A 19,693-nucleotide genomic window follows, 5' to 3' on the forward strand; every position below is an offset into this window, starting at 1 on the left:
TCCCTAAGCACACACTTATTCATTTACTCACTCTTTATTAAGACCCATCACCACTTGAGCTGTCTCCTAGGTGGGGATTAACAAAAATAAACTGAAAAGACCCTGTCCTTTAGGAAGAAAAGATATACACCCCAGCATCTCTGACTTTTGGGGAAAGGGAACAGGCTTGGGATGAAAAAGAGGACTGTTTATTTTTCATATATCTGAGCTGTCAGGAGTTAGATTGAGTGGCTGATGGGAAGAGAGAGCTGGAGTTAACCTTAGAGGTAGGATTAAATAAACCGGGTCACAGGTGGCCTTGGATAACAGGTTAACAATTTATCAGTTTATTTTTAAGATGTGGGGAGTAATAGAGAAGTTTTGAGCAAGGGAGCAGCATGATGGTCTGGCTATATAGACCTGAAATTTGGAATCTTAATTCTGAGAATGAACGCAGACAATAATTGCACGGGTGGATGTAAAGTGACTTGAGGATGTTTGAAAGAGAGCAGCAACATGGAGTGGGCCCTCTGCTAATGTCACATTTGCTGCTTCTCTTTATTTGGCAGGGAGAATGAAGCACGTGTACACAGAGTTAGGTTCTTTTGGAATTCCCTTTCTGACTGAGGTGGCCTCAGACGACTGAGAAACCTAGAGGATGTGTCTAAAAATACTAGATAGGAAGACGTGGCTTCCCCAGCCTGAAGATGTCTCTTCCTAAGGCGGGTGGGCGGGGCGTGGAAGCAGGGCACGGTAATAGGCTCTGCGGCCAAGATGAACGCATGTCGATGGGGAAGCGGGGAGGACACTGAGGGGGCGCCAAGCTCTAGTGATGCTGGCTCAAGTCTGAACGTTGCCACTAATCCACTGTGTGACCTTGAACAGGTCACTTTTCTTCTCTGGGCCTGAAATGTCCTCCGCTGTAGACTGAAGGGTGAAACTGGGTGGTCTCTATTGTCCTTTGAGCTCTGACATCCTGTGGGTCGTGGGACCAAGCGAGGCTGTGGTCCCTCCTGCAGGACACACGGCCCACAGGTGCCTTCTCTTCCCTCTCACTGGTGCCAAGGAAGACAACTCAACAGGGGGTGTTCTCCCCTGGGTCCCCAGCCGGGTCTTACAACCCCAGTTCAAGTTCTGGCCCAGCTATAGGTCAGTAGTGTAAACTTGGGCAAATCACTTCACCTCTATGAGTCTCTGTTTCCCTTTCTTAAAAAAATGGATAACTTTATTGGCCATGCCCTCTAGCCAAACATTCTTCCTTTGACCAAGAGAGAGTCAAGCTGTAGGACATTCGTCTCTGACACCCAGATCTTGCCCATTGCTGAATTTTTGCCGTCTAGATCAGGAAAGCCGTTCAGAGAATGCAGTGTATTAGTCGGTCTAGGGATCAGTCTTCTTCTGGTTCCTTGGCTACAAGGTGAGCTGTGGCTCCTGTGAGTTGCTAATGGCTACAGGGTAGCATCACAGACCCTGGGCAGAATATATGGACCAACTGCAACACAGGAACCTTCTGAAAACAAAAGGCTGGTTAGTTCTTAGGACTGGTCTCGATGCCAGGGGGCCCAGATTATGAAACTCAGATGATGAAAACATGTCCCAGGATCCGTCTGGGCCTGCTTTAGAGCCTGGCGGCTTTCTCTTGTGCCCAGTCACATGCTGTGCTAGTTTTCCTATAATGTGGACATACAGGGATAGCAAGACATGTTGGCTGTGATGTCAGTTTCCCTTTCCCTACCTACAAAGAGACTGAGGGGTCTGTGATTACTCACAATGAGCCAACTCTGGCTAGTGATGTTTGAACTGACCTGCTGGACTTCTGTGTTTGAGGGTGCTGCCATTTATGATGCCGTTAGGTTCAAAGATAAGTCTGGACCGCCTTTCTCAGTCGTGTTAATCCCTACCATGGGAACTGGGGCTCTCAGAGGGGATGACGTGCTCCATTCTTGCCTCTTTTGGAGGTTTCTGAGTATACTCCTCAGGGAAGCCTGGAGGGGTGGTCCTTGGATGCAACTGAAAGTCTCCCAACAGCTCCCCTGAAGAGAGAAAGTCAGTGTGTTGGCAGATGGGTGAAAGCCTAATGTCTGCAGAAGCAGTGGGGAGAACTGGATTAGGAGAACATTGTTTACCACAATAAACATGAGCAAAGCTTTTGTCCCTCACATCGGGACAGATCCCTTGAGTGGGTTCAATTCATTCCCGCAGAGCAAGAACAGTCTGGCTCTTGTAGCTCCAAGAGCCCCAATATTAGTTCCCGTTCCTGGTGGACTAGGTTCTGCTGATAGGATTGTAATAGCCACAGCAGAAACATGTTGCTGAAGTGGAAAAGCAGGTTTCAATTTTCAAAGACTCAAGTTTGGAATCAGTCATGGGAGAGAAACTTAAGAACCAGAAGGGGCCCACGAAGGAAATCGACCTTCTTAGATGTTTAAAGAAGCGTTATTAAACTTTGTCAAAAATCAGTTAAATTCAGGGCAGTGGCTAAGGCTGAAAAAAAAATAAGTGTTTTGATTTTTCCTAAGAGGATCATACGGAGTAAAATAGTTGGGGGGAGGAGGAAGGGATGGGAGCTCATGTTGAGAAAAGAGAGCAAAGCACAGTGATAAGCAGAAAGCAGAAGATGACACACACATGAACGAGAACTTACAGGGCTTTGCACACTCCCTGCATGAGCCATTATCATTATTCTATTTACTTGAATACTACGTGTGCAAATACATATAATTCTTCTTTTTAAACAAGTTATGAAAACAGCAGAACTTACTGACACCGTGAAACCAATATAGAAAACCTAGGAAGGTTGAATCACGAGAATTGGAACCAGGGCCTCATTCAAAGCAAAATACTGTGCTGACATTATTTGTATAGGGTAAATTAATTTTTTACAGATGCTGAATCAAACCCAAGGCCCTTTATCTCAGAGCTAAAGCCTTTAATAATTGCCTCAACAGTGTAGTAAAAATGAGAAGACTGCTATGTAGGTTAAGTGTCTTTTCAGTGTCTACTGAAAGAAACACAATTGAATTGCTCTCCTTTTCAGACTTTTTTTACAGTTTGTCTGCACTCTAGTTATTCCTGGAAGGCACACACAACTACAGATTGATATTTTGATTGGTTACCTTTAGTTTTCTAAGAGAGGGAAAGATAGAAATTTAAAAAATGGAGGAAACTGGCTTCCAATAATATGAAATTATCATGACAAGGCTAATGGAGTCTCTTCTACACAGAGAGCTAAGAAAGGTTAGACATAGAAAAATAGAATTTGCCATATGCACTCAAAAGCGAATGGCCTTACACTGTTTTAGACAACAGCACGGGCCCTTGACAGTTGTATCAAGCTGCAAGGTAAAAAGCCAGCACTTATTTATCCCCAAAGTGCGGAAACCAAGGTAGGGGTGGGGGTTGTGTTGCCTATATTAAATAGTCTTGTTTTAGGCAAGACAATCTTCATGCAGTTTCCTCTCAAATCATCTTGCTTGTGTCAAAATTCCCTCAAGGGGCCACTGCCATTCCAACTTGTCTCTCACGGCTGCGTTAGAGACACAGAGGGACAAGGTGACAGAGAAAATGAAAATAGCAGGTGTCGTGCCCCAAAAGTGTCGTTTGGGTTTAAGAAGAAAGACCCCGAGCAAACCAGAAGAACCTGGAAGGAGGCTCTGTGTCTCGGGACCACGGTCAGAGGCCGATGGCTGGACATCAGTGGTCAGGGGCTGACCCCAAATCCTCCAGAATCCAGGCAGGTGGCACTTTTTAAGGAAGGTGGTTCCCCAGAACAACAGAAAGACGGGACTGGGGAAGGGGTCTTGAAGGCTTTGAAACAGTGACCTGAGGGTCAAGTGGGGTCGGAAGGGACACTGATCTGAAGAGGTCTCCTGAACTGCGTCCTGGTGACCAGGGCCAGGACAGACTTCTTGATCTCCATGTCTGTGCTCTTCCTGTTGGCTTTCCCACAAACAGCACTTAAGACATTAGACAGACAGACAGACAGAGACAGACACAGGAGCAGCCGTTAGAAGGCTGGAAACACTTTCTCCAGGGAGCAGCCCAAGCCTGACCAGACAACCGACAAGTCCCACAGCATCTCGTTCCTAGGAGAAAAGAAGGGGCTCAGAGCCGAGGGCCCTCCAGGTGATCCGAGAACTTATTTTGGGCCGAGCTTCATCCCCAGCCACGGGCCCACCCGGTGGGAGGCCTGGAGGCTTGACGTGCGGTCCACGGCTGGATGGTGTCTTCAGGTTCTGTGCTCAGTGGTGGCTCACTTCACCCCGCAGGGGAACCTCCGTTTCTGCCACGTGCCTCCTGCTGAAACCCACCCAGAACATGCCTGAAGTTGAACAAAAATGGGTTTTCCTTGACTTGTTTCCAAAAGGAGGAACGCTCACCTGTGGAGAGGGTGTTCAAAGGAACTCTGGGGCTTGGGCTTGTGATGGACAATTCTGGGGAGGGTGTAGCTTAGGATGGCGGGGTCTCTGAATAACATCGATAAGCAGGTGGGAGGCTCTGACTGCGGATCTCGGTTAATCACCTAGAGGGTGAGATGCTTGGCGGATGGTTCAAGCGCGGCGGGTGCGTCACTAAGATGGGGAGACGCCTGACGTTTGTGTGTCTGCTTAGACCAGATTATGAAGGAGTAACTTTTTTTTTTTTTGGTCTCCCCTGTGGTCAGTGGTTATGTCTCACATTGGTGTCCTGGGAAATGATGTCCACCAGGGCACCCTGGTCCAGGGCCCTATGCCTGCGCCTGGCAGATGGAGGCCAGGCTATGTGGGTAAATGGGGCTGTTCCTGAGGGTCTGGGGCTGTATTTCTCTGTCTCACATAGACCGGTTCTTCAGTGCAACTGGGAGACTCCAAGCAGGAGAACCGTGGAAGGATGTGTAAAAATGAAAAGCACAAGAGAAATCAATAATTCTTACCCTGATACTTTCCTTATCTGGGAGTTCCCTACCCACAATCCTTGACCTTTGAGAAAATAGTCAAGGACTAGAAGCAAGCAGGCCACACTTCTGAGCACCTGAAATAAAAGCCCCCCCAATGCCCCAGGTGTTTACAAGATCCCGGGGTTTAACACAAGTCTTTCTGCTCTAACTGGTTTTGTCATGGTACTCACAGAAGGTTAGAAACTCAAGGGGAAGTGACAGGACCACTCAGACGTGGGTGGGCCCTGAGGGCACTGTGCTGATAAAAGAAGCCAGATACCAAGACCGCGTTTCTAAGGAAATGTTCAGAAGTAGGTCCAGGGCACAGGAGGGGGACCGTAAGGGTTTCCAGGGCTGGGGGAAGGGGTGGGGAGTGACAATTGATGCGAATTTCTTCTGTGGGGTGGATGAAAATATTTTGAATTAGTGGTGATGGTTGTGCCACTTGGAGAATATACTAAAAACCACCTTAGAAGGGTACATTTAGTGATAGGTGATCTATGTTTTGATTTTAAAAAGTTAGAATGAAGGAGAGCCTTGTCTGGCAACCTGGTAATCTGATGGCAAGAGAGAGTCCAAGCACAGTAGACATCTTTACTCATCTAGAGCTTCAAGCTTTGCCTGGAGCCTCCGCTGGCTTCGTCGTCATAATGTGGTGTCCCTGCTGGCCACGTGCAGACCTGGGTGCTGAGGGGGTAGAAAGACAAGTTAGGACATGGCCCCTGCTGCCTGGAGTGGGGGAGGTCACCTCCACACTGCAGTTCCGGCATACGTATTGGTGACCCCATTTTGAGGCAGCTGACTGATGTCCAAAACTGTTTAGTTTAAGAAGGCAGAGGAGTGGGTCATGGGTGATAAATTTGTTTAAAAAAAAAAAAAGAAGTTTCTTTCAAAACCACCAACCTTTTAAAGAAAGGTGGAAGCTGCCGGTGGCTAGTGTCAGGGAGCTAGAAGGATAATGCATGTGGAATGACTCATTTCCCAGAGAAGCGGGGTCCTCGCTGCATTCACGGAAAGGCAAATGTCCCCATGCAGTTCACTAACCCCAGACAACGGGCGATTCCTCCAGCCCCCTTGGGCATCTGGGTTCTCAGGGCCGCCGCCCCAGTGGTACTAACCTGTATTGTTTTCCCAAGAGGCTCCACGTGCATCTTCCTGAGAGGGCAGAGAACACAGAAAGCCTGAAATGGAGGGAAAGTCTCTGGGAGATGGGGCTGAGGTTGGGGGTTGCTGGAGGCAGGAGCGGATTAAACCTGCCCCCCCTTCCCTAGGCTCTCCATTCTCGGTGCTGCTCAGCGAGTGGAGGACTCTGTGTGGCTTCATGTGCAGGACATCCTGGAGGAAGCAGGTGGGGCAGGTGCCACATGAGCCCCTGCTTCCCACCCCGGGACTGGTGTCTCTCGAAAGGAAGAGCCATGCACCGCTCTAAATCACAGCCCCAGTGGACAGCTGTGTCTGCGGCGGCTTAAGAGGGGGCCTTGGGCGTGCGCAAGAGGAGAGCTGAGGCCTCTTTCGAGCCCTGGGCACATGAGTCCTTAGCTCAGAATGTCCATTTCGGTACTCAGGCCGCTGCCAGCGACCCTAGGTTCTGACTTTGCCACAGGCTTTGGGACACAGGGCTTTTCAAAGAAACATTTGGGAGATTTCAAAGGCACAGGTTCAGACCCACTCGTGGAAATGATACGTATAAAGAGAAGACCTGGCTCCCCACCCCTTACCCTGCCTCTTTCTACCGGGGCCACCCTTGGTGGGATCCAGAGGCTGAACACCAGGAGATGGGGACCCATGTCTTGGGAAGACTAGAGCCAAGCTGAGTGGGAACGGGGTGGTGCGGGGTGGGGGGAGGCGGGCGGAGGGAATGGCGACTTCTTCACTGTAAACAAGTGGGGTGATGGAGACGCCTGGGTGGAGGTGGGGGGCTGGTCTCAGTGATGGCCCATCAGAGACTGCGTGGAGGCCCGGGGCTTCTCCTGGGCTCCTGTCACCTGCTGGGCTCTGGACAGGAGTCGGGGAGGTGGGCAGGATGGAGTGAAAGGCAGCCAGTGTGGAGACCCACCCTGTCCCCAGCCCTTCTCCTCCGTCCCCTCCCACGACCCCCTCAGGTTTGAGGAGCCAAGGCTGTCTGTCGGTCAGACCCTCTCAGGGGCACAGAGGTGTTTTCCCTTCACTAACGGGGATGTATTGTAAGGATATCTCTGGAAACTGGATGGTTACGCTAAACACTGAGGACAGATTGGCTTCCAGGGCTTTGGAACAGGATTCTGGATCCCTAGCAGCTCCAGGCACGAGCTTCTCTCGGATCCTCTGGTGAGATGGAACTCCTAGACCATGACGCCCCCAACTCTATACCCGCCCAGCCCTGCTGCTTGTGATCTTGGCCACAAGCGCACCTGCCCCGGCTCACTGGCACGCCTCTCTGTGTGTCTTTTAGCTTTTAGTCACACTCCCAGCACCTTTTCTCTCACCTTCAAACTTCTGGAAGAGGTTCAAACTTCTGGAAGTACTTTGATTAGACCATTGTCACCATGGCCACTGTCACACGAAGCCACCTCCCGTAATGGTACAGGGCTGTGGTGAAGTCAGACGCTCATGGAACCCTCAGCTGTGGCTTGTACAACAGAGTGGTGGCAGCTGACAGTTGGGTGTCCTGGGTGGATGGAGACTGTTTGTGTTGGTGGTGGGGCCAGTGTGCACGGGTTGTGTTGAAGGAGCGAATAGCAGGTCTCCTAAGACTTGGTCTGAACTTCCACCCCAGCAAAAAGAAAAAAAAAAAAAATGTGTACATATATGAAGCCAGATCAATGGGATGCAGCCCTGCCTGGGTGCTGCTGTTTCTTGAGTCTTGTCTCCCCAAATGAGACTGGGAAGGACTCCCTCATTACCCCCCTCTTTCCTTTTTGGGGTCCTGTGAGTGAGAACAAGAAGAGGTGACCCTAAGTGTTTGTAGGGCTTTCTCTGGTTGCAGGAACTAACTCAGGTTTTAAGTCCTAAGGAATGGGCTGCACTCTGGCCCTGTTCACCTGACCCTCTGGCCCATCAGAACCTATTCCTTTGGATGCCAGACTTAACGTTCCTTAGTTTCATAGTAGTATTCGGAGCCCAGTGAGTGAGTCAGTGTTTGGCAAATGAATGAACAGATGAATGAGTGAAAACCATCGGCACTTGGGGCCGGCTGGGAGAGGCCGGTGCCTGGGCTCTGGTAGGAGCAAGGCCTCGCTTTGAGTCCTGGCTCTACCCCATGCAAGCTGTGTGACATCAGAACAAGTTACTTAACGTTTCAGAGCCTCCCTCTCCTCAACTGTAAGGTGAGGTTAATGTCCAGTGCTAAGTGGTTGTGGGGCTTCCCATGAGCCGAAGGTTCTCAGCACAGGACCTGACACCGGGCACTGGGGTTCTGAGAGCTGTAATGACCCAGGCTGGCTCCAGGGGGCTGGCGGGTGGGGACTGCACACCCACCACGTGTGGGCACGGGGGCATGAGCCCACTGGGGAAAGAGTCACTCGCCTGTGTGTGTGTGTGTGTCAGGAGGAGTGCGAAGGCCAGGGCCAGCCCCAAGTTGCTTGAATCCTCTTTATGCCCAGGGAGTGAGAGAGGGGCCCACTGGGCTCAGGGAGTGCGGTCCAGTTCCAACCAGGCCTGGGCTAAACAATTGGCGGTGGGGGGAAGGGGGGGTGGGAGGCACTTCCCAGCCGGGCTGTTGGGAAGAGCAGGATCCCAGAGAGGGGTAACAGCCCTGGCGGGGCCAAAAATCCACGTGGGGTCCACTGAGGCTTAGAGTCAAGTCTGTGGTCAGTGGTGAAGGGGAGGCCAGAGCCACAAGTGAAGAGCCAGCAGGATCAGAGAACAGGGAAAGCCCCGGGGCTGGGGTGAGGGGGGTGCCCTGGCTGCCTGGGGTGTGTGACCTAAGAGGTTGGAGAGTGCCTCCTCCTTGTCCGTCCCCAGAGTCCTCCGTCCACCCAGCTTGATGCCAAGCAGGCTGTTGACGTCCGAGTCTCTAATGGGGTGCAGATGGCAGGTGGGGAGGGGAGGGTCAGTGGGGAAGGGGCACCAGGTGCCCAGAGAAGCTCCAGCAGGGGCCCCTCGCTGACCGTGGCCACTGCTGTGAGCGCGTGTGCGGGTGGGGACGACTGCCCTCATGACTCCTCCTCCTCCCCGCTCCCCCCGCCCCGCCACCCAGCAAGCCTCCTCCATCACGGTCCTCCTGCCCGGGGCCTCTCCCAGCCCACCTTCTCTTCATTCAATTCTCGGCCTTGGGAGCTTGAGGGCCACCCCCTTCCCAGCCTCAAGGACTTCCCAGCTGTGCTCAGTCCTCAATGAGGCCCCGAGTTCCCCCCGCAACCTCCCATGCTGCCCCCCACCCCCAGTCCCTATCCTAACCCTCACCTGTCTCCCTAAGCTCCTGTTTCCTGCTGACGTGCCCCTCTCCTGCCCAGCCCCCTGCCACCTCACCTTGTACTTGAAGGTAAAGGTCTTGAAGCTCAGTAGCGGGAGGACCCTCTGGTCCAGCCCCCTCCCTGTGGCCTAGGGGTCTTATTCTGGGTCTGGTGGTTTTCTCCCCACCTGAACCTTTTCCTCACCAGCCAGCCCCTCCTCTCTGTTAGCATTTTAACACACTACTGGCTCATTCAATACAATTTACTGGCAAAACTCTCAACCCCAGGTCCCCCTGACTCCAGGGCCCTGTCACTGCCGCTCCTGACAGTTTGACGTTCTGGAAAGTACCTGTTCCTCCTGGCACTTCCCTCCCGCCCACCCATTCATCTCAGGAACCAGCTTTCATAGGCGGCCCCTCCCCCCACTGCCACCCAGCCTGTTCTCGAAGATTCTGTGCGACCACTCGGCTGAGACCACTGCCAGCCTCCGACTGCAAAGCCCAGCAGACGCACCTCTGAGGCTTCTCTGAGACCTCCTCCAGCCCTGACTGGCCTGTCTCCTGGTTTTACTTCTGTCTCTTGAGCCGGTCTTTCTCAACCTTCTCCTCCAAGCTCCTCTTTCTCTGTTGATCCTGCTGAAAGACGGGTCTCCCAGAATTCTCCACCTGCCATTCCCAATTGTCCACTTCTCCTTGGGTTTAAATGCCGTCACGATGCTGATGACTTCCCCCACCCCCACCAACACTGGCATGGCCACCCCACCAGGGGTCTTTTCTGAGCGCCCCCTGTCAACAGGGCATCTCCTGTAGACAGACGGGAATGCCAGGAGGATCAGGTCCTTTGCAGAACAGGGCATCTCCTTCTGGCAATCCTTTCAAACAGATTCTTCCCTCACTCCCCTGCTTCTTCCTATTCCTCTTAGTTCATTCTCTGGGTAGATGTTGTCTCTGGTCACCCAGCTGGCCGGCTCAACCATGACCTGAGACCCAACCTTGGCTCGTCCCTCCTGGGTATCTGCTTGGTGCCTCCTGCTCGTCTCTGATGGTTCCTTCTGCTCGTCACCTGGCTTAGTCGACTCTACCTTCTTACTGTCGGTGGAGCTCATCCTTCACTCTGCAGTCACGGTGTCCTCCAGACCCACTTTGGCACCTCTTGTGGGGGTTCAGGGGGGCCCCTGCCTCCCCACCCATGCGTGCCGTCTCTGCCTCGTGTGCGGTCCCCTCCCATTCATTCTCCATGCAGCTGCCAGGATGAATATCTACAGGTACAGCTCTGCTCGTGGCAAACTGCCACTTAAAACTCTTCACGGCTTCCCTGATGCTTTCAGGGTAAAGTCCAAACTCCTTAGCGGGGTGTTCAAGCCCCCCACCCCCAACCCCATGTCCCGTGGCCCAGTGCTGCGTGGGTCCAGGAGACTTGAGCTCAAACCTCAGCCGCACTTCTGCTGTGTGATTTTGAGTAAGTTACTTAACCTCTATGAGCCTCCGTGTTCTTGTGTGTCCAGGGCGCTCAGGTGCCAGGTCTGTTTCTCTTTATCTCAAAGCAGGTGCACAGCCACTGTCTCCCACCCCAGGGCCTGCACCCGGCACTCTGTCTCTCGCCCACAACAGCTTATGCCCCCAGACAGCAGACAAACTCTGCCCTAACGCTGCCGCCCTGCATCCTCCCCAGAATATCCACAGTTCTACCAGGAAACCCCCAGATTGGTCCCGATCCTTGTTTCCACTCGGCTGCCACTCTCTGCAGCCCCCGTCCCAGGCCGGCGCCTTCCTGCCGTGCTTGCCCGACTCCTCTCCACTCCTGAGGGGGTCTTCTAAAAGACCCCCTGCGGGAAGCGTCTCCTGCGTGCACACACCCAGACTAGTTACTTCCCAAATGTCCCAGGGGAGTCTTTCCAGGCCTTCCCCTCCTGCCTCCCTGGAGGGCTCTTGGCTGAGCTTCGTGGCAGCCCCCCAGAGGGTAGGGATCATGTCTTACTTATCTTTATATCCCTAGTATGGAGTACGGCACCCTGGGCTGTCTATAAACCTCTGTTGAATGAACAATTTAGACTTGGGATTGTCTCAGGGTGATACTGGGATCCTGACTGTATTTATCGGTGTATAATGCTCTCATTCTTGTTTGTTTCTGCTCCTCTGGGGAGTAGGGGCCTGGGCGGCCCATCAGATTGTAACCTCCCTGAGGGCAGGGTCTCCGGTTGAGGGGTGCCCTGTGCAATGAGTACACGGCGGGGAGCCTCATCCGTATTGCCGACCGCCCAACTTCTAAGAAGAGGGAACTGTCACGTGGGGTGGCTGGGTCCTAGTCCCACTGTGTGCAGAGCAAACGCGGTGGCCGTGGAGGGTCCTGGGCTGTCCCCAAGGTACCGACCGGGTCATGAGAGGTAGCAGTGATGGAGGGGGCAGGGCACATTTGGGAGCAGGATGGCAGAGCTGAGGCCCCGAGGAGACACACAGTCTCCTGGGAGAGTGGTGGACATTCGCACCCGGGACTGTCAGGCAGGGACTGACTTTTCTTACCCAACTGGTTTGAGCTTTTCTTTTAAAACGAGTTTTCAGGCCAGGTCAGAGCATCTCTGAATGTCACTTCCCATCAGTTGAACGGGTGAACTTGCCTGTTTGTAATGTGACAGATCCCTGGGGGCTTTCTCCTGCCTGAGGACCCAGGCCGAGCTGCCAGCCTTCTGCCTCAGAGCTGCCCTGGGCTCTCTGCAGCCTGCCACCAACTCCCCTCACACCCCTGCCACCCCTGAGTTGTTGCACTCCTGGGGTATTTTGCTTTGAGGTGGAGGTGGTCTGCAAGAAAGATGCACAAGCCCCCCTAAATGTGACCCTGCAAGAGCCTGTGGGCTATCGCCTCTGGTCACTCTGGGAAGATGGGCACCCTCACCCTCCCCACCCTGGGTGCCCAGCACTGGGGTCATGGGGGGCTGATCCCAAGGAGGGAGTTGAAGCCCACTGCTGTGCTGGTGTCCATCCGGGGGGATCCTGGCACCTCAGGGAAACTCTTGTTTGTATGCTCACTCTCTTCCCTGTCCTGTGGGTGCGTGATGAACGTGGAGGGCTGGGAGCTAGAGGGCCATGAATTTTGTGCCCCTAGCTCTGAACACCTTTTTCCATATCAGAGCTTTCATAAAGTTGGTCTTCTGATAATCTGCTGAGAAATGGGGTTGGGCCAGGTACTCGGCCGAGCTTCAGGAGTCGTATTCAGTCTAATGAACATCTACGTGTCTTGGTAGAGGGAAGACCTCATTTGGGTCACTGGTCCTAAGACCGATGTGAATAAAAATTCCTTTATCTGCCCTCTGGGGCGACCCTTCAGCTGGCAGTGGGGGTGAGTGAGGCCAGGTGCTCCCAACCCTCCTTGCTTAGGAGCTGGGTGTCTGGGCGTGAAGGATGCCGTGGATTTGGGGACAAGCCCTCCTTCACATGCAGTGATAGAAACATGAGCCTGTTGGGGAAGGGGGAGAGGGAAACTGAGGCAGCCGGTCCCAGGCAGACGTCTTCTTGCAAGTCCGACTCTCGGCATGAAGGTTCCGCTGTTGGCAGGTATCTAAACAGTGGAGTATCTAAACAGAGGAGTGCCCACATTGGGCGTCTGTATTTACAGGCGCAGAGTCATCCAAGAAGGCCCCGGTTGGTGGCTCCTCCATACGCAGGCACACAGGAGATTTCTGTCCGTCTCCCCTCCCTCGGGCCAGGCGTCTGGCTCGTGCTGTGCAGGCAGGTCAGGAAAAGAGTCCCTGCAAGAAAAAAAAAAAACAAAAAAGCCCTCTCTGGAGGAGCCCTCCCGCCTGGGTTCACCAGGATGCTTGCCCTAGAGTTCCGACGGCAACCTCTTGCCCCCATTCTCTTCTCTGCCTGACAGAAGGCCTGAAGCTGTTCACAGATTCTGGACACAAAGCAACTGAGCATGCAGCAGGGCTGTGAATCAAACAGGGATGGGGCATTGAGTCTGTCCATTGGTGGACAGTGGAGGGGAGGATGGCCCCTCAGGAGCTGGGCTGGCAAGGCCCGGGGACTTAGAGAAACCAGGCAGCATTTTTAAGCATATTGGCATCCTGTGTGCATATGTGTATTAGCAGGAACTTACAGCTGTCGGGTCTGCCTGGCGTGTGACTGGCCGTAGGTGGGAAGGTATCTTCCTCTGGTGGTGCTGGACATGAGGAGGAAGTGGAAGGAAGGGTATCCTGGGGGACTGTAGAATTGCTGGGGTCCATTTACAAGGCTTTCTGGTTGTACAAAATGTATTTAGAAAAAAAAAATCCACTTTCTAATCTTGCTCCCAAATAATGAAAGGCAGTGAGCCTGGAAATAAAAAGTTACAGGAAGGCATCTTGTGTCCATTCATTCATTCATTCACTCATTCATTCATTCGTTCATTCAACTAGTACCTATGAGTACCTTTTGTGTGTCTGGCACTTGTCTAGGCATGGAGAAGGGGGGACACACAGAAGGTCAGGCTTTGCTCTCCTGGGACTCACCTCACTGTGAGGAAACTGAAAGGCATGGCCAGGGAGTGGTGGAGCCCTCTAGCACAGGCGGGGAGGTGGCTGCCCTTGTTCACCGTGGTTTGGACGTGGGGTGCTGAATGCCCAGACTTCCCTGTGTTGGAAATTCTTCCAGCCTCTAAGTTTGGAAACATGTCATTTGAGCACTTTTTATGGAGATCTTTAAAAGGACATCCCCTCTGCCTTAGGAAATTTAATCCACAGAACACAACCTCATCTCTTTTCAATGCTTTGGTCCTAATCTTTCCTTCCCCTTGACTGTCCCCCAATCTATTCTTGCTCCCCTGCTGCCATACAATTGGCCATTGCCCTTACGAATTTAAGACTGACTGGAGGAAGGACAGAACCGATTCTGTTTAATGAGTGAGCCTCGCCTTGCGTTCAACCTAAGGGTAACAAGCTCCGGCTTGGTGGGTAGGGTGCTGCAGAGACAGGGTGATGACTGTTCTCTTACTTTTCTGAGCATTTTCCTTGCCTTAAGCTGTGTTCTGCAGACTCACAGTGGCTGGATGTAACTTCTGGCTAAAGTAGGGCAAAACTCTATAAGATGCAGTGTCAAAGTGAGTGACGTGGTGTATAATACTTTGAGAGTTTAAAGAAAAAAAATTCCCCAGGGGCTGGCAAGCCCCAGGAAAGGTTTTATGGAACAGAAAGTTAGCTAGGCCTTGGTGACGGGGATGAAGGGCTTGGTGAGTTGAGGGGAGGCAGCCCCTTTATCAAGAAGGAGGAGTAGGCTGAACTCTGTGATGGAATCAGAGGGTCTTTGTGATCTGTACACATAACTCTTCATGGGGTTCTATGTGGTGTCATGTCTTCTACCCGCAGGCCAGGTGGGGATGTATTATGCAGATTCTAGGCCGCTCTGGGTTCCATAGGCACTCATGGGTGCATTTGCCAGCTGTGGGTGCTGCCTGGATTGTGGGCCTGAATCACAAGACAGAGACTTGTGCACCAGCTGTGACTCCGATGACTCAAAATGGGACAGCATTATGGAGCTTGCATGTGTCTGTCAAAGGCAGAGGAGAAAGAGGGCTGGTTCCATCCCCTCTTTGCACTGTCAAAGGCCCGTCCCCTTCTCTGGAACCCAACTTGCCCTAATATTTCAGAAGGATGACAAAGTTGCACTTGAAATCAGGAGCCACCAATGGGTATGAGCTCATGTGGGTATCTGTTATTAGCAAAAAAGTATGAGGGTCTTTTTTCAATTTATAAAATTCCTTGGAAATCTAGAACAATAGGGAAAAAAAAAAAAAGACATGCAACTGGGCCTAAGACCCTTCCATGTGATGCCCAGTTGTGTATTCACTTAGAGTAAGGTGAAAAGTCTCTTGAAATCAGTCACTATTAATGAGTCAACTATTTTTCAAATGGCTGCTGCTGCTGCTAAGTTGCTTCAATTGTGTCCGACTCTGTGCGACCCCGTAGACGGCAGCCCACCGGGCTCCACCATCCCTGGGATTCTCCAGGCAAGAACACTGGAGTGGGTTGCCATTTCCTTTTCCAATGCATGAAAGTGAAAAGTGAAAGTGAAGTCACTCAGTCATGTCCAACTCTTTGCAACCCCATGGGCTGCAGACTCCTCCGTCCATGGGATTTTCCAGGCAAGAGTACCGGAGTGGGTTGCCATTGCCTTCTCCAATTTTTCAAATGGAGGAAGATGTTAAACTTATAGGCATTAGGATCCATTCATTCATCCAACCACTCTTTACTGAAAGCATAGTATGTTTGGTTCAAGATGAGGGATTCAGCAACAGTGGCCCTCTCACCCTTCCATCCCAAGATCCCAGAGATGACAGAATAGAATGAATACTTGTATAAAATTACATTAAAGAACATAAAACAGTGCCGGAAATTAAAAAAAAAAAAAAAAGGTGTCCTTGGTACAGAAGAAACCGAGGACTCCCCCAAGGATGGAGAGCAGTCAAGATCAGACTGATGAGGGAAACCACAACTCCAATGTCCCTGCAGAAGGATCACTAAAAGATGTGCTCTGGGCCCAGAAGTGGCAGATAATGGGGTGAAGGGAGGTGGGAGTATGTGATAGGGTGAGGGCTTGAGGTCACCAGGAGGCTTGGGTAGGCAACTGAATCCCTCCATTCCTCCACATCCAGTCTCTTCAGGGCAGGCAGGGAGCAGTGGAGACTGCTTGGATACTTGGGTGAGAGAGACTGAAGCTGAGCAGTGCTCCAGGGTGGCTGACACAAGCCCAAGAGGAAGATTTCACTTCTCCCCTCCCTGCTTGCTCACTCCCCCAACAGCAGGCACTTCCCCTTCACTTAGATTGGAAAGGCTGGAGCCAAACCTACCCTGTAACACATCCCACTTCCCACTGCCAACCTGACTTTCCAGTACAGAAAGGGGCATGCCTCCAGGATTCACCAAAAAGCTGTAGAAAACCCAACTGTGAAAAAGATGTGCTGATTGTAGGAGGCAAAAGTTCACACCAAAGCAGGTGCTAACAGTACAAGCAGAATGGGACTTCTCTGGAGCCTTTGGAGTAATAAGTACCACTATCAGATCTGTAAAATGATCAGCAGGAGACCTTGGAAACAAACTGTGCACAAGGACATATAAGAATCAACAGATGGGCTGGACCGGCAGTGCGGATGAGAGTGAAGAGTAACTGGTGAACTGGAGGTGTTCTCTGCAGCCTGTGGTCTACAGGACCATGAGATGGAGATACGGATTGAAGCACTTGCGAGAGAGGTGGAGAACACACTCTGTCCACAAGAAGTTTGTGAGGGATGGAAAGGGTGAAACACAATAAGAAAGCTTACCGGGAGACAGAAAAGAAACCACTGAAGACCAAATTGCAAGACGAAACCGGATGACCAAGTGCCAAGAAGGGGGAGTGACAAACACCTGCGACTGGATACAGCACAACAACAGAGTTAGAGGAAAACTACTAAAAAAAAAAAAAAAAAAACCCAAAAAACAAAAACAAAAACTTCCAGGGAAAGAGGGAAAAGATGATCTAAAATGGAAGAAGGATGAGAGGGACAACAGACTTCTCGTTGGCTACACTAGATGCAGAAAGGCAGTGGAACCACATACAGGAACCCTCTGGGGTAGGGAAGACCGCGAGCCAGGAACCTGTCCCCAGTAACACTCGCCTTCATGTGTGCAGGGGAAAGAGTCACTCTGGACATTTAGGTCTCAAAGAGTTCCCTATCTTCTCTCTAAAAAGAAAGGTCAGAAAAAAGCAGAAGAAAAGTGGGAATGAAGAACCTCCTTTTTTTGCTGACTCCCCACACTTCTGTCTCAGAAAGAGATGGTCACTTTGCTCCTGGTTGGAGAAGAGCAGACTGAGCATCTCCCCCAGGCCAGCTGGCTGGACAGAAGCTTAACTGTCAACAGCTCTAGAAGGTCTCGGCCTGCCCTTGTGTGGTCACTGTGGTAAAGTGTGCGACAGGGCCTGACGCTGGCCATCTCCTCTCAGCCCTCATCCTAGGACTTGCTTTTTTCTCTGAAGCCTAAAGAGGCTTGGCTACGTAACTGGGGTGGCCACCATCCCGTGGAGTGTTTGCTTCTCTTTATTCTCAAATCCGTCCCGTAGGCGTTAAAGAGGGGATGAGGCTGGGAGAGGCTCTCTCCCCCAGACTGATGCTCAGGGCAGTAGTAGACACATTTGTGCAACCTTTGCCTACTGGAATCCGTGTCACGGCAGCCTTAGATGCTCAGAACATCAGGTGCATGCCTGGCTGAGCAGAGGGTCATGGCCTGGACCTCTGGGAACTCTGCCCAGTGGCCTGGCAATTTGAGAGTCTGCCAGCTCAGCTGGAGGGAGGAGAACGATCTGTTGGGAAGAAGCCCTTGACGGCCTTGGGAAGGAGTGAAGGAAGGAAATAAAAACTGCTGTCACAGGCTACAGGTACTGGAATTCCAGGCAAAGACCCAGGGTGCTGCTCTGGGACACTGGATGGCTGAGAGACGAGGCTTACAGGGCTGCCCCGGGGTCTCAGTGGTCTGAGCCGGCAGAGCTGGTCCTGGCTGGGAATGGTCTGGATCCCCTGGCAGGCCTCTCCACCCACTGAGGGGGCTTTGGAAGCTCTTTAAAATTTCATATGGTATTAAAGTCATCTCCCCCACTCCAGTTTCTCTCCTCTGTATAACTGTGTCTGAGAAAACCATGCCAGGCTCATGTTCCCTACAGGAGTCTGTGCCTCCCTGGTGGCTGCTCTCTGTGGCCCTGCCTGGTTCCCTAGGGGCCAGAGGAGGCCCCGAGCCTCCTTCACCCTCATGGGCCTTGGCCTGGGTTCTGCCTGGTTCTCCAGATGGGGCTGAATTTGGGAACCAGTGTGCCCAGTCGGCTGTCTTTGGAAGGGCCCTGGGGATTTGGCCCATGCTCTTATTATAATCCTAGAATGTGCAATCTAGTGGGGGACCTTGAGACCCTTTATCCAGCCCCTTTGGCTCTGGTCTGTTTTCTTTAGATAACTGCCTTCTTCGCTTAAAAAAAAAAAAAAAAAACTCTGAAGATGCAGGTCCTTCTGCATTTCTTGAAAAGGCTTTCCTGCACTTTGCTTGCTGTTGGCCAAAAGAGGTTACACTGCTGTATGCAGGCCCACTGGGCGCAGAGGAAGGGCCAGCCTGAGGACTCTCCCCACCCGTGAGGAGCACTGGGCACCAATGGCCTTATTCCATGTTGGCCCTGGAACGAGGAGGCCCCTTGATTCTTGAAGCTGCCGTGTAAATTACATGTTTTTACACATCACCTGTTGGTGGCTGATTTGACTGTCCCGATTTCGTTATTCACACTTTAGGCTATATCCACTCATTTAAAGGCATCTGAGCACAAGTGGACGATGCAGTGGAAGTGGGAGCAGAGAGTAAACGGGGAGATTGGAGAGAAACAGGAAGTCATTCGTGGCTGCCTTGCAAGTAGATTCCCAGGAGTTCGAGTCCATGGGTGCCTAGGGCTGGCACGCCCCTCGAGTGGGTGCGGAGAAAGCGGAACACTGGCTGGCATGAAAGTGAAAGTCCCTCAGTTGTGTCCGACTCTTTGCAACCCCATGGACTACACAGTCTGGAATTCTCCAGGCCAGAATACTGGAGTGGGTAGCCGTTCCCCTCTCCAGAGGATCTTCCCAACCCAGGCCTTGAACCAGGGTCTCCTGCATTGCAGGCGGATTCTTAACCAACTGAGCTATCAGGTATATTTCTCCATAAATTCCCAGCTAGAAGGACACCCTCTTCCCCAACTCTACAAGCTGCACTTGGGTGGAGTATTTGAGAGCAGATGATTCCTCCCAGGAGACCATGAGTATTTGAGATCCTTGGGGGCAGGAGGTGGCATCTACAGCTTTCTCTCTTTTTTTTTCCCTGCGTTTTTGTGTGTTTTTTTTTTTTTTTTTACAGAAAAACCACTTTGAAGATGAGTGGGGCTGGGTGTTGGTGTGGCCCGCGTGCCTGAGCCCCTGGATGGGGCACAAGGCTCTCCAACACTTTTGTTCTTTTCCTCATTTGCCATGCTGTGGGACAGCATCTCGCCTCTAGACACCACCTGGGCTTTCCAATGACAGAATGGAGAGTTGACAGCGAGCTCCTGGCTCAGCTAGTCCCAACTCAACAGAGGAAGAGTGATGACAGGGCGCATCCGGGACTCTAAGGACAGGGACAGACCCTAGCCATCCGCGCTCCTCCACTTCCGTCTATCTGATACCTCCCTCTCCAGGGTCTTGAGCAGCCTGAGACCCAGCTGGAGTTAGAATTTGAGCCTCTTAATTCTAGCTGAGTGCTTTTCTCCGCTCCCCCACCCTCCCAGTGCTCTGTGCTTTCTCTGCAGCCTGCAGGCCAGGGTACAACCCACCCACAGGCAGGAGAATGAAATAGGATCTTAGAGTGCAGGGCGCACTTCCACCCCAGAAAGACGCTCCCCCTGGCAGGTAGCTGATGCTTGACCTTCCACCATTAGAG

This window comes from Bos indicus x Bos taurus, chromosome 5 (genome assembly GCF_003369695.1).
Source record: "Bos indicus x Bos taurus breed Angus x Brahman F1 hybrid chromosome 5, Bos_hybrid_MaternalHap_v2.0, whole genome shotgun sequence".
Lineage (NCBI taxonomy): Eukaryota > Metazoa > Chordata > Mammalia > Artiodactyla > Bovidae > Bos > Bos indicus x Bos taurus.